The sequence below is a fragment of the Zosterops lateralis genome, assembly GCF_965231275.1.
Source record: "Zosterops lateralis genome assembly, chromosome: 2".
NCBI lineage: Eukaryota > Metazoa > Chordata > Aves > Passeriformes > Zosteropidae > Zosterops > Zosterops lateralis.
The window spans coordinates 38,350,860-38,365,647 of NC_139763.1; the positions used below are offsets into that span (position 1 = coordinate 38,350,860).

The 14,788-nt window shown below is 38.1% G+C and overlaps 2 long non-coding RNA genes across 2 annotated transcripts; one reads left to right on the forward strand and one right to left on the reverse strand.

Moving 5' to 3' along the window:
• Positions 1-1,241: 1,241 nt before the first annotated feature.
• LOC310922138 lies at positions 1,242-8,051 on the reverse strand. Its single transcript, XR_014592302.1, has 3 exons — positions 7,895-8,051; positions 6,240-6,354; positions 1,242-2,971 (listed from the first exon to the last, which is right to left on the reverse strand). It is a non-coding gene; the product is annotated as an uncharacterized lncRNA (long non-coding RNA).
• A 70-nt stretch (positions 8,052-8,121) lies between these two features.
• On the forward strand, positions 8,122-14,071 carry LOC310906392. The gene is made up of 3 exons (XR_014589393.1): positions 8,122-8,219; positions 10,228-10,285; positions 12,262-14,071. It is a non-coding gene; the product is annotated as an uncharacterized lncRNA (long non-coding RNA).
• Positions 14,072-14,788: the final 717 nt, after the last annotated feature.

Genomic DNA, 14,788 nt, shown 5'->3' on the forward strand with positions numbered 1-14,788 from the left:
ACCTAATAAGGTACTACTGATGGCAAACAACTGCATGACAAACTAAGCTTGGACCTTAACAGAAGGATTGCATAAGGAGACCTGATGAGATCAGGAGACCTGAAGTTTTTCTAGATGAAAGAGTGACTACGCAGCACTTTTAAAATCACTGCAATGATTTGAAGAAATTTGACAAATGCCTTGGTAAATACATACTGCTGCATGACAAACATCTGCAGTCTTAAACTGGACATTCTGAAAACTCCTTTCATGGAAAAGCTCAAAGTTTTTGATTCCACATGTGCATCTGCAACACATATGCTCACCACAATAATATATAGTAATTAGCACACTTTATTCATATTTGGATGCAAAATCCCAAATTCCTGAGCATCAGCTCAAGCTTCTAAAATCTGAGTTCAAATAGAGTTTTGTCTGCCCCTTGAAGAAGGAGCGAACCCTGCTTTACAGATTTAACAACTGTAACAGCTGCAAAGGATGGCAGCCCTGCATTAAACAGGCAGCCATGTGCCTCCTCACCCCACAAACTGAACATCAAGCAAGGAACTGCATGTTACTGCAACTTGGTTAGAAAAGGTAGAGTGTGCCACCTTCCCTCACACCCCTCAGAAATCAGATTTTGGCTGGAGGAACTTGTGCTGACAAAGCAGCATGAACCAGTCGGCTGCTCTGGTGGTCTCCTCTGCTCCTTTTCCATCCTGTCTACAACTACCCTTGAAGAATAAAAGGCTGTTGAAAAACCATTATGCCCAAAAAGGTAGATGGTTATTACCTTTCACGTTCCATCCTCAGGCTATGCTGTTTAACATTTCCACTGTGGCTGTTTGGGAAAGTAGCACCATTTCCATCTGTTATACTTTCTTGCCCTCTGCTGGAAAAACTATCAACTGAATGCGCAGAACTGAACTTTTTAAACTGATTTCTCAATCAATTGTGAAAATAACTGTTTTTCTTTACACAGTCTTTCTGCAAAAACCTCATAAAAATAATAAAAAAAATTTAATTTCTTATTAAAGTCATCTGATTCCTAACATCTAATCTTACTTCAGAATCAGACCAAGGCATTGAAAGTGGCATCTTGTCCCCAAAATATACTGGCTTCAATATAAAAGGGGAAAGTCGATAGGAGTGAAGAACAAACACAAAAAGAAGGTTCAGGAACGAGTAATTTGATTGCATTTTTCAAAAACATAGATGAAATGCAGGTGCTGGTGTTAAATGAGAATATAGAGCAACTGTTTTTACTGCTTTAATAGAATGCATTTGTGATGTTTAAAGTGAATAGCAGGGTAGCAGGTTTAAGTCCATTTTCAGTAAATAGCATACATATGTTTTCCTATTCACAATAAAGGAAGTTTTCATAACAGGAATTAAATTATCTCTCTGCTGTTACACCATTACTACATGGACATATTCATGAGCATATTCAGAACTTCCAGGAGAGAATTTTGCTTCTGGATATTACACCTTCAAAATTTCAGGCCTCCAATTCTGTCCTAACATTTACAGTTTCTCATGAAGTGGAGTTGGAAAAGCAGTCAGGTTTATCGGCTGTATTGTCACCGTTCTCCTTTTCATCAAAGGGCAGTTATGGTGGATTAAAAAAGTAATGTCACCATGTCACAAAGAAGGAAGGATAGCTCTTTGTTAAGTATGCCACTGGGAAGGACCTCTCTGGCGTTTAATGCCTCTTCAGGCCTTTCAGACAATCAGTAGTTCCCTCCTGTGAGCCATGAACCTTTGCAGAAAGTCTTTCTGTCATAAGTAACCTTCTGCTCTCTGTTTAGTGACCTTAATCTTCAAGATGACAGGGTATTTCTATGGCATGGAGAGTTTCCCTTACACACCCTTGCCCAGCATGGAACAGCTCACATGAATAAACATATCATATTAAGAAGAATGGAAATTTTTCTTTTTTCAGTGAATACATTCAAAGACCAGGTCTTTGCCTGATACTGCAAAAAGTAGTATTCTCTGCTTGGATAAAACAGATGGAAAATGGATGTGAGAAGTACCCCTGATCCTCTTTCCAGCAGCAGTCACATTCTGTTTCAGATAGACACTCCTATTACACTGACTGATTTCAGTTATCATGCTATATTCTGCTTTAATATCCACAAGTTCCAAATAATGTTTTATAATGTGAATCAGATTTTTAAGGATCTGTTTAGGCAACTACCATGTTTTCACTAGCAGTACAGAGAGCATTTTCATTCCTGTTGCTGACTACCTTATAACCTTAACTGTAACCATAACATCTTTTTACTCACAGTAAGGGTCAAGTTCTTTTAACTTTTAAAAGCATTATAAGAGCTGGAAACTAAAAATAGATCCAGCAAAATTCAGTCAGAAAGTTTTCAGCAGACTGTTGAAGGACTCCAGACTACAGATTAAGAAAAATTGATTCAAACTGCATTTGTATAGATTTCTATATAGGCATAGTTTATAAATACTTATATAGAAAGACACCAAACATGACATCATCTTCTTTCAGTGTCATTTTGCCAACACGGTTGCAGAAATACATCTTCCTTGTGCCTGACTATTGCTCAAAAAAGCCCCAAAAACATCATGGATAGTACATTTGCAACCTGGTATGGCTGAGGGAATAAGTAATGGCATGCAGAGATTTTCATTTCAAAAACATAAGTTCAGGTTCTGCCCAAGACACGAGAGGCCTGAAAGTCCTGTTGTGACTCCTCTAATAACCTATTTAAAATGAGTTCATTTTCAAAATCCAATTACTTTGGTTTTATTTTCCAAATCCAGGGAATATGTTCACATCACAAATAATGTCAGCATAGAAGACAATCTTCTTAAAGTTTTAGTAGAAAGATCAGTGATTTGATAGGATTAAAAAGCAGGTATCCTCATTTGAGTCAGGTTTTCCTCCTTTGTCAGGACACCAAGGCACAGAGGTTCTCTTGAGCAGCTGCTCCAGAATGGTCACTGTGTTACAGGTTCCCATTGCCTAAATAATGACAAATAAAGGCTTTCAGTGAGAAGTCAGGATCTGAATGTTCAGATCATTTCAAAAAGAAGTCAGTGGGAAAGGAACAAATGCCATTTTGAGCTAGAGTTTTGTCACATCAAACATGTCTTACCACATCAAACAGAACTGCCACGTTGCAGTTGCTTTCTTTTTGTCACTTGTTGTATGCTTACAGTATTATGTACATCTCAGATTGTGGATAAGGGTTTCTGTGACTCATGTTAATGCAGTTTATACCAGGGATAATCAAAAGTGATTTTATGGAGGAGAAGCTATGGTTTCCACAACAGTTACTTGATACCTCTCAACAGGATAGAAGAACAGAAGCTCTTGAAATCCACCTTTAAGATGAAAATTTTATCTCCATTTCTCATCTCTATTATTTCACAAAAAGTCTTAATTAGATTGGCCAGTTTACATACAAACTCTTCACATGAGAAAACTCCAAATTCCAAAAGGAACTTTCTGCCAATACTAGTCTGCCAATTACTACAGAACAAAATATAGCACTCCAGACTCAATCTGCAACTGAAATTCAAAACTTTTGGTGTGTGACAATGCCATTAGTAGTAATTTTGTTTTGGGGTTTTTTTTTTTGTAAAGGTTCAACTTATCAATCACTTCTTTTCTTATAGACATTTTTTTTCACAAGCAATAACTGGATGCTGAACGTAATACATTTTTCAGAAGTAAAAAATTTTACATTCACTTTGCTTCATTTTTCTCTGCCCTGTGGCAGAGTATATTCACAGGATAATGTAGTCAAATCGGTAGTAGGTACTTGCAGCTGCTAATAGATTTGGACAGTGGGACTGATCTACATTTTTTTGGATGTTTCTGATTTTTCTTCAACAAGGGTATGGTCTTGACATTGATTTTATTTACCCCTGTGACAGCCAGTAGCACTTCATGAGTTTCCTGCACTTTCCTGTTCTCATTTTGGCAAATAAGTAGTATTTTCTTAGTGAGGCAGGTTTTTTTCTCACAGTCTTATTCTATCTAGCAGGAATGGAAAACTGTTTTCCAAATTCCCACAGGGAGTTGTTTTATGATTTCAGGTATGCCTATAATATACACAAAAAAAAAAAAAATAGCTACAAACTATGTTATCTAACTCAAGAGAGCAATGAAGAGAAACACAGTTTTAATAGAGATTTGACACTCTCTCTAAGGCATTACTCCAAGAGTTAACTGTCATTACTGAAGTTTAAAGTCAAGTGAAGAGAGAACTTTGTCTTTCAACTCAAATTCTCAGAACTATCCTTCCTTAATGCATTTTTTCCCTTAAGGTCAGATGGAAGAAAAGGGGAGAATCTGCCCGTTAAAAGCATCTCTCCAAATACAGATGGCCTGAAAACATCATCTGGGATTCCCCTCCTCTTTGTGAGGACACTTTACAGTACCAAGCACCTTTAAGGTATCAAAGGAGAGTGCTTTTACTTACATTATACAATCAAGAACTCTAGATATCATTTCTAACTTGAATCTTTAATATTTTCTCTAATTTTAGTTACTTCTAATGGACAAGTCATAAAGTTTGTCAAAATCTGTTCTACAGAAAGTTCTCTTCTACAGATATTTTCCAGTGAAGGTCCTGTTGTCAACACACAGCAGCATTAGCCAACGTCCAATTTCAGGTTTTTCAGTGAACCTACTATCTTTTTCAACTAGTTTCACTATTGTCATTAAGAAACTGCAGCTTTGCATCCCTTCTGTTCTGTGGGCATAGACAGAGCTGCTTTATCTACACCATCAGGGAGGGAATCAATTGGTTTTAGAAAAATGAGGCAGGATCTGAGGTGGTGGACCTCCTGCAGGCAGGGCAGAGTTCCCCAAGAGAGCACAGTCCCCAGCACCTGCACAGGATCAGGACAGCAAGGGTGAAGTGTCCTGGATGAAGCTGCGAGTGAGTCAGATTTGAGGCCCATCCAGATAGTCTAGCCAATAAATTGAGACAATACGACACGGAACCACAACCTCCTCACCTAACGCTCCATGACAGATGAGGAAATATGGATTGGGTGAGCCCATGCAGGTTAGAAATATGTAATGTCTCTGCCTGTCACTGAAACAACAGGTACATACTGAAGTTTTAAAGGTCTGGGAAAGCCCAGAGTACAGTAAGGATGAGAGTCAATGCTGGATAATGGAGAAGACAACATGGTTGCTCCGCAGAAAAAAGAACACGCTTCAAGATTGGTATCTGATTGTAATCTACCACAAGAGTAAATCATTACCCAGAGGACCTATAATCACCTTTTAAACTTCAAATGAGACTAATCCAGAGGTAAGGAAGAAAGGGGATGACCAACTATGAGGACACATACTGACTCAGAAGAGTCAATGAGAGTGCTGTGCATTTCTAAGGATTTGAGTATCTATTTCATTCTTTTCTTCCATTCAGAAGTACGACAACTTTGTTCTAATTCCACTCTGATTTAAATTTGACCCTCAGTAGTGCAACCCTGACCTAAGATCCTTATCTGTGAAGCAAATGCACCAGAACAGTGCCCACACAAGTTTTCAATCACTGTCTAATCCCAGCCTGCAGCAAATCACTCTGACTCTGACTCCACTCCTGCACCAGGGAAATTCCAAGACAGGTACACAGACTGAGAGCAGAGGTGTGGCAGGAGGCAAAGGTGGATGGAAACTTCTCCTGTATTCTGAACTAAAGATTTGTTTTGATGCAGAAATAAATTTATTCTTGTTACCTTATCTGCTATATACCCAGTCAGTGGTGTCACGTCTGTAATGACTCATGGTACAAGAAAAGTTTTTTGCTGAGCTCTTTGCAGACATGGTTACTTTAATTTGAAACAAAGAATTTTAATGTGGATCATTATGACTTATGTTTAAAATAGTATGGATGTTATTTGAGTCACTTTCAAATTAACATGATTGTTTAAAAATATATGAAGTGCTTCACTGAATTTTAATCTCTCTACTGCAAAAACAATTTTAAAAGATTACAGGCTTGAACATTTTTAGAAGGATGTAATCATACTAGCTAAAACATAAATTTCACACACCACAATAATTTTTAATCATTCTGCAGTGCACATAGGCAGCATTCAAATGTCTCTTTCAAATGTCAAAATAAAATTAATATTTATTACCATACCTCTGAACTAGTACATTTACAAAACTGAAACTCAGGACATTTTCTGCTAAGCCATTTAAGCCATTTTGTATGTTCTCAGTTAAACACATTTTCTAGAGCTATTGCTCTGCCCTGGGGACTCACAGGATTTCTGAAGCACTTTATGGCTTTTTTGACTACATTCTTCAGGAAAAATCACTCAGGTCAAGGCAGGAAGAGGATTCCAATTTCAGAGGTGGTTTTCAATGTTGGTAGCTTGCTGTAAATAAAGCCATAAGAATAATTGACATTGCTGAACCTTACGCACACAGAAATCCAACTAAAAATATAAAATTAAGCACAGAAAAGTCATATTTGTACCAAAATCTTTGACTTTGACACTTCTGGGGCACCAAAAAACTTCACAGGGTCAGGACAGCATCCATAACAACTGGAAGACCCCAACCGGGTAGAATAAAAGCCACGTCCTTCAAATCTCCTAGTTTGGGGAAAATAATGGCTCAAGAGGAAAGCTTCATGGGCTCAGGCCAACCTGGAAAATGAACCAAAAAAGACCTGTAGGACCTTGCCAGGGAAAGAAAGCCCTGTTCCCAGTTGCTACTGTAAACTAAACATGGGAGAGTTTTTTAATTGGGTTCCTGACTTCACAGACATAGAGCATAGAGAGGGACGGCGTCCCTGTGCACTTCTCTCTGCAGCCCTTTTGCATGATATCCTCACTGTTGAAAGGATTGTAACAGAGCAGGTCTATCCAGAGAGATGTGCAAAGGATTTTGTGTATCCATAACAACCTCTGTGCTGAGTTCCTTCAACCTCCTAGGAATTTTTTGACTGTCTTCACACTCTGCAGCCAAATCTCTGGCATTTAAGAGACTCCAGAGAGGTAAACCAGTACATTTATTATACTAGTCCTGTGTTATGTGGAAGGAAAAAATGAGTGGATCCATTCTCATCTGCATTTCTAAATCATTTCACTGCCTTTGAATAATCCTACCTTTCCCAAAGAAACACTAGCTGACAAAGTTTGTGTTGTCAAGCTGTATGGACCAAACAGAAATCCAAACAGATATAATGCAATCTTTTGCTACTACCCATAAAACAATTAATCTGGCTTTATATCTCTGAGATAGCAAACAATTCATTCAGAGAGTGAAGTTACAGATACTGCTGCCATGGTGTACCGAGAAGAAGCAGGAGAAGGAAGCACCTTTCAACAGTTTTGATTTCAGCTAACTGGCAGCTGCTGACTTGTTGATCAGCACAGAGCATTGCCTGCCAGCAGTTTGTACTATCCAGTGTTTAGTAGGATCCCCTAGCACCTCACAACACCAGTAGTTGGGGGTGATGGCTGCCTTTTTATAACTAGAGCAAGACCGCAACATTTATTACATACACCCTGCACTTCTGAGGCTGTTACACTTTGTTCAGTCTGGGATATTAACAAAGTTGATATAAAAACTGTGAATTAACAATTTTCTAATGGCACTTGTGGCCATTTTGAGTATATCTTCTGAGAACATGAAGTTTAAATTAATATAACTGGAGTGACTGTTCTCAGAAATCATGGCGCCCATAAACACCAGCTACCCCACTGGAAGCAGGGTTGCAACTTGTCCAGTGTGGCAGCAGGAACATTGCTGAAGGTTTCAGGTTGGTTTGAACAAACCTCCTCTGTCCCTCTATAAATGTTTATGAGGTAATATGTTTCCAACAGAAAACGTTTCTAACAGAAGAATGCTCCTCTGAAATTATTCTGGCAATGATTCCATATAGATAAGATATTGAAGAAAGTCCCTCACCTGCAAATGGGTTACAGAACTCATCCTGTAGTCGTGGAGTGACCTTGCTCATGAAGCTATTGGCAAACAAGCAGCCACCTTGCTCTGTAATTGTACAAGTTTGCAAAACCACCATACCAAACCTCATAGAAATCTCTGCTGCTTCACTGATAATCAGCACCAGGTGCCAAAAGCCATAATTAACTTTTGATTGAACTTTGATCAGTCTGAATGGAGACAGCCTGTGGGCAGTGCCTGGGCTGGGAATTCTGCCAGACCTTCAAGTGCCTACAGGGAAGAGAAGCACTACCTGATGGTTGTTCCTGTCCTCGTGCTGTCTCCCCAGGTATTTGCTACGCTCCCTGCAAAGGCATCAGGCTGAGCTAGTTTTTGACCTTGCCTGGTGTAGTTTCTCTTTCTTTCTTCATATGTTAATAAGAATTTCTTAAAAAACCCTGATGACATCCGAGTAAGGTAGATCAAAGGATTGACAAGTCACAGCAGGAAAAGGGAATTCCCTCGCCTTAAAACTTCACCACCCAAAATTGTCCTATTCTTCTGAGTTAAATCCAGAAAAGTTTGGGCTCCCATGACAGAAATACAGGCTGTGTCAAGAGGGACGTAGGCTAGAAATGACTACTCCTGGTCTATGGCACCAACCCAGTAACCCCAGCAAGAAATTGGATTGGAAACCTGGCAGGGAAAAACTGCATCTTGTATTTCTTCTGTTAAACATGGTATATTATTAGTGTTGTGCTAATTTAGGTCACCTAAACGGGCCCTGCGTAATTTAATAAATTTAATTACTTAATAAAAGATTGGATTTGGCTGGGTGTCAGGCAGCCAGTTAAAGAGTGATTGACTGATACCCAGGGAAACAACACTCTCTAGAGTGGAGAGACCCCATCTTGGGGTTATGATGCCAAAGTAGGTTTGTTAAACAAAGACATGGCTTTTGGCAGTAGACATTCCTGGTTTCAGATTCAAGGTCCCAAGTTCAGCTCTTCTCTCAGTGCTCTTCCCAGGGGTGTTCTGTTACACACTGACAAAGAAATGCATAAGCTGAATAAATCATTAATTAAAAAACATTTGTTCAGCTCTGTGCAGACGCAATGCCTCTGTCCCTTAGGGCAAATGTCTTACTCTCAAATCAATCCAAAGTGCCAGGAGAAGAGGATGATAGTTTCATTTACCTCTAGTCCAGTTTAAGAAGAGTGAATGGGGCTAATTAAATGTGCAATGCTTAAAAAAAAAAAAATAAAAATCCTGTGTCACTGGATCCTATTTTGAAAAAATAAAAGAAGCATACAAACAAATAAAGACCCACCAAGGCAGGAAGATTATTTTAAACCTTCAGAGATGCAACTTGTCTACATAATTTGTTGGTTTTTTTTTAATTTGTCTATATAGACATTTTTCCCTTAAGGAGCAATTACGACAAAAGCAAAATACAGTAAATTTTGTTGTTGTTGTTGATATATGTAATTGCAAAAGCATATGGAAAAGGAAGAGTTAGTTTACTCAGTGTAATCTCCCTCTTCAAGATATCTTGTAGATTCTTCTTTTCGTTTGGCTTTTATACAGGCTTTTATAGACAAAAGATCAGATGTTGTGGTCAAAGCCACACAAGGCAATACAATGTCAGCAGTCAATGTACATCAACTATTTCCATTACTGTAAAGTAGTAGCTGGTTTTATCCTTCAGCTGGTTGTCAACACTTCACTCCTAGGATGAGTTTCTTTCAACCAAATGTAGATATTTTTATCTGAGCTGGCCATCTCAAGCTCCCTTAAAACTCATAAGAAAGGAAAGGCACTTTCAGGACACACATCCCTCCAGTTCCATTTTACTAAACATGTAGGCCTTTATTGCTGAGTCAGAATGCCTGCTTCTAAAGTCAGTGCTGTGTCCCTTCAACAGGGGAACATGGCCACCTCCTGCCTGGATCACACCCCAGAGGAGTCTCTTCCTCTCAGTTGATTAGGGTGAACAGGAAATAATAGTTATGTCCATAGTGGACTTCCCACACTTCTGTTTTTTACAATATTTACAAGAATAATTTCTGGATCCTTCACCAAAAAAAATTAAGATCTTGCTCCTGAAGAATTGTTTCCATTTAGTAGGGGACATTTAGACTGTCTTACAATTTGCTAAAAAAGAAGATAATTTTCCTTACATTAGGAAAATATATTTGCTATTTTATTTTGATTTGGAACTAAAATAAATTTTGGGGTGATTGCAAAGTACATTCTCTGATTTGTTTGTGTTTAAAAATTATGTGTCTCAGTTTCTGAAATTCCATTTGAACTTATTTTTACTTCCTCTGTAATGCATTTTTACTGTTCTACATGAGGTCATGCCATGTCAACAGAAGTTCATGAAGCATCAAGACTGAACTGGATAACCTCCAGGTATTCCCTTCCAACAAAACCTTTCTGCCATTAGTATACAGTAATCATTATTACACTTTAATACCTCAGACTCTAAAAGGTGTGCCAATTTAAATAAACTTTAAATTTTATTTAATATTACAAGTTTTAAACAGTATTTTGTGAGTGTCCTCAGAGACAGAAGTGACACACATTAGCAAATTTAAAATCAGGCCCCTGTGCTTTCACTTGTCATTCTATTGTACCCAAGAGAGAGGTGAGCAGTTAAGCATTTGACTAATTGAAAACTTTTATTTGCCTCTCTTTATGCTTGACTTCTTTCTTTGTTCTTCCTTCTTTCTACTCGTGTTCCTGTTTGCTGTGTTTGAAATGGACTGAGGATCTTCATGGGTAGTCACTTAAATGGAATACTCTTGCCTGAGCAATCATTTCTAAAGTCCTTGCTGCCTTCAGACAGGTCACCTAGCTCCTTTTTCCTGTATAAAATCATAAGCTTCAAAGGAATCTTTCATATACAGATCTTAACCTACATGGTATTAGTTTGTTTTACTATGAGCTGATATCTTTGAACCTGTAAAATCATTTGAAGGCACATTGAAGAGAAGTGTGGGTGCCCTGTAGCTTTGCCAATGCCACATGCACAACCTTCTGGAAAAAATTCTGAGAAATTCATAAAATAGTAAAGTATAAGGAATAGCTGTACAAGAGTTGTGGGATGAAAATTTCCAGTTCAATTAACTATCTGGTTTTAATAGACACATCTAGCTGTTATACATACTCTTCTAGGACTACAAGACACACAAAACCCAAACAAATAAATTTCGCCCTGAACCTGAATGTTCATAGCAAGCTTCGTATGTGCATTGAAGTGAGACTGAAAGCACTGAACTGAAAGAAAAATTTTGCTGCTGTTTAAATTAAATATGAAAAGCAAATTGCCAGTAAAAGATACAGAAAGAGCAAAAAAACCCAAAATCTAGCTGGCAGAAAGACATATGCCTCGTTTCTAGACAGATGATTTTGCTGTGTCTCATTTTTATATTGGATTCCTGTCTAGACCTCAGACAAGAGCCTTGCTGATTACCCATTTTGGAACAAATTAGGAGATGAAGTTCATTGTGCTACAAAAAAGATTTTATTTGTGGCTATGCAGCTGGCTAAGAGCAAATTAGTCTGAGGCAGTATACAGGCCATCCTACCTTCCTAAAATTCCAGTCCATAATAAGAGCTTATTTCCCCAGAAATTTTCTAGTCTTCGGTTTACTCCACAGAGCTAATAAATAATAATATTTATAAATAATAATAATTATAATATTATTGTTTATAAATAATAAAGTATACATTGGTCACCCAAATTTTTTTTCCTGTAATCTGAAAGATGTTTTTCTTCATGGAATACTATGCAACATATTTTAAGTCCACAGATGTTTAGGAAATGAAAAGCAACAAGCTATTTATTGAAAGACTACAAGCTTTCTTTGTCTCCAGCTGAGAGATTATTGCAAGATTTGTCTGGTGACATTTGTTTTGCAAATTCTAATAGCTTTCAGTGGATTTTTTTTTCACCCACCTGTAATAAGAATATGATAATATCTGCACACATTTATCCCTAATTGTTGGACAAAAGTCTGAAATAAACAGGAAGAGTGATTGGCATGCATCATATAGTCATTCTCACACACATCCCATACCACAACAGATAGAAGAGTCTTTTGTAATGCAGTAATCAGAAATATTTACAATAATTAACAATGCTCTCTTGTGTTCCTCCTACATACAATAGTTTCTTGTATAAACTTTTCAGTAAATTTAATAGATTGGTTAAGCAACACCTGAACCATGTAAGTGGATGACATATTTCTGGATTCCTCCTCAGCACCAATAATATACAGCTAATACATCATATTCAGTAAATGGCTTTAAGTGATAACAGGTGTTTAGCATAATGGAAACTGCTGCTGGTTGGTCAACACATAAATTAATTTTGTTATTTACAGAACCAGATGGTCAATACTGGAGTACCAGCATGTGTAACATTAATAAGCCTCCTTGCTGCAGAACACGATGTCTCATCTGTAGCTTCACCAGTTTCTAAACCCTGCTACTGTGTGAATTGCAAGAGCACCCCTTTGACAGAAAGATTAACTGACTTACTTGCTGCCCAAAAATACTACACCATATATCACCAAGAAAAAGTGGCTAAAGGTCACACAAATGAACTTCATGAGAAATTAGAAATGGTAAGAAAAATACCATTCAGCTTTTTCACTTTTTTTACTCTGTACCGCTTAAAGTGTCAGTATGATTTGATGTCATTTTCTACCTGCTTTCTCTCTTTCTTAGAACAATGGCTTGGTATTGTAGAAAATGCAATTTATCTACGGAGTTCAACAGATAAGCCATTTGCATTGTAAGACAGATGTGCTTATTAGTATATAATGTTAAGATTTTCTTCAGAAGTCCTATTTGAGAAACTCATAGACTGACACAGTTTGTGATTCAGAAGAAATCCCTTTTCTGTCCACAGTCAAAGCTTGTTCAGATGAAGTAAGGCAGATACACATGCAGGCAGGACTAAGAAATCCCACTTGGTTGAACTTCCAGAACCAAACCAAAAGGGTTGGTGAAGACCTTCAGCATTACAGCCACATTACCCAGGGCAGCACTCTGTGCCAAGGCTCCCACTTGCAGTGTGAGTTGGTGCAGCTGGGGCACATCAGACCCAGAGCACTCCCGCTGTAAACTCATGGGACCACATACAGCACGCACAGCAGTTCCTGCCACATCGCCAGGTGCTTGAGAATCACAACCAACCTCTCCCTTATCCTCAAACTGCACTTGGACAAAGTCTAAAGGTAGCAAACCAGAACATTTCAGGGATGCCCAGGCATGCAGTAGTCCTGCACACACTGACAGCGAGACAGATCTTGCAGCAGAAAACACTGAATCAGGTGCCTTTGGATGGCTGCCCCCTCATCTGTGATCCCCTCCCTTTGTGTTGCACAGCACTGACCTGTCTGCTGGAAGTGGAGTGACAAAGTGGCAGAGAGGCAGGATGAGATGAGTGTGCTTACAGCCCCTGTAAAGTGCCGAGAAGCTCCCCTCTTCCCATGTGTCCAAAGCATTCCTGTTACACACTTTAAAGTTATAATGATTTATGTACAGTAGAAAGAAATAGTAATTGATAACAATTTTGTGCCTCATGTTTTCACTTAAGTAGGTTTCTTTGATGAATATAGACAAGAAGGCAGTCACTGCACACTGGATCTTTGATACTTCTCTAATCCAATTTAACTGAAGGAAATAATAGCAAATATAAATATGGATCCAATTCTAATCTATAACTACAACCATACAGATCTTATCTAGAACTTATATCTTCTGTTTCCTTTTCTGTGTGCATCAAGAATGTTTTTTTTTTCTTCTCCTCTTCACTGCTAGGAGATTATGCTTTAAAAATACAAAATGTTCAGTTACTTACTAAGAATTATCATGTACATGTGAACTAGTTTTCGAATTCAAGTTGTGTATCTAGAAGCTGCATGTCACACTGAATTATTCAAATGTATTAAAATGGGTAAAATCCAGAGTGTCCTACTTCTTATATTTTAAAATCATGTCTATTGTAAAAATATTTTGCTCTGTTAAGAAAATAACAGCATGTAGCAAGGTGAAGTAACAGATATTCCTATGGATTGTTTGGATCAGTGGTATCATATACCTCAGTCCTCCACTCACAGCTACAGTGCTGTGAGTGGATTGTATTAAGTATATTAAGTATATTATTATCTAAGTATATTAAACTGTACACTACTTGTGTGATACAAAACATTTTTGCTGTTAGGATGCTGCGCCATGTGTTAAACATCAAGGAAAATAAGTCATGGAAGAGCATAACTTGGGTTTTTTTGTGAAATATGTACATATCTCCAGACATCTGCAAAGCACTGTGCACTAATCAGGTACTTTGTCTTTACAACTGGGAGTCCATGCGGCATTACTTGGCCAGCATAGAAGAAGAGTAAACAATGGTAAAACATGTAAAATAGATATATTTAAGTCACAGAAATATCAAGGTCCTTAATACACAAAGCAGTAATGCACATCTGCAGGTGAGTAAAGGTTATCATTCTGGCTTAAGTATTTTGACTGAAGCCACAAAAACCAGGGACAAGGACAGAATTAAGGTTTCAGGCTGGCATTTAATGAGGCAGCATTCATGGGTAGTCATTTACAGCAGGGTTGTGTTGCTCTGTTAAATCTGTTGTGTACTGTATGCCCAATGGATGTTACATAGATCTTGGGGAAAAAAAAAAAAACAGAGGAACAAAACAAAGACTGATATCTCTCCCAGGAAATACTAGAGAGAAAGGGAGAGAGCCTTTGCTCTGGAAGAACTCTTGCATGTACCACAGAACTCCCCAAATGGGCCATTAGAAGAATCGAGAAACCTGGGAACTGATTGCATGAAGAGTTTTGAGTTGCACAAAATGTTGATGGTTGCGCTCAGCCAGGCAAGCTGTT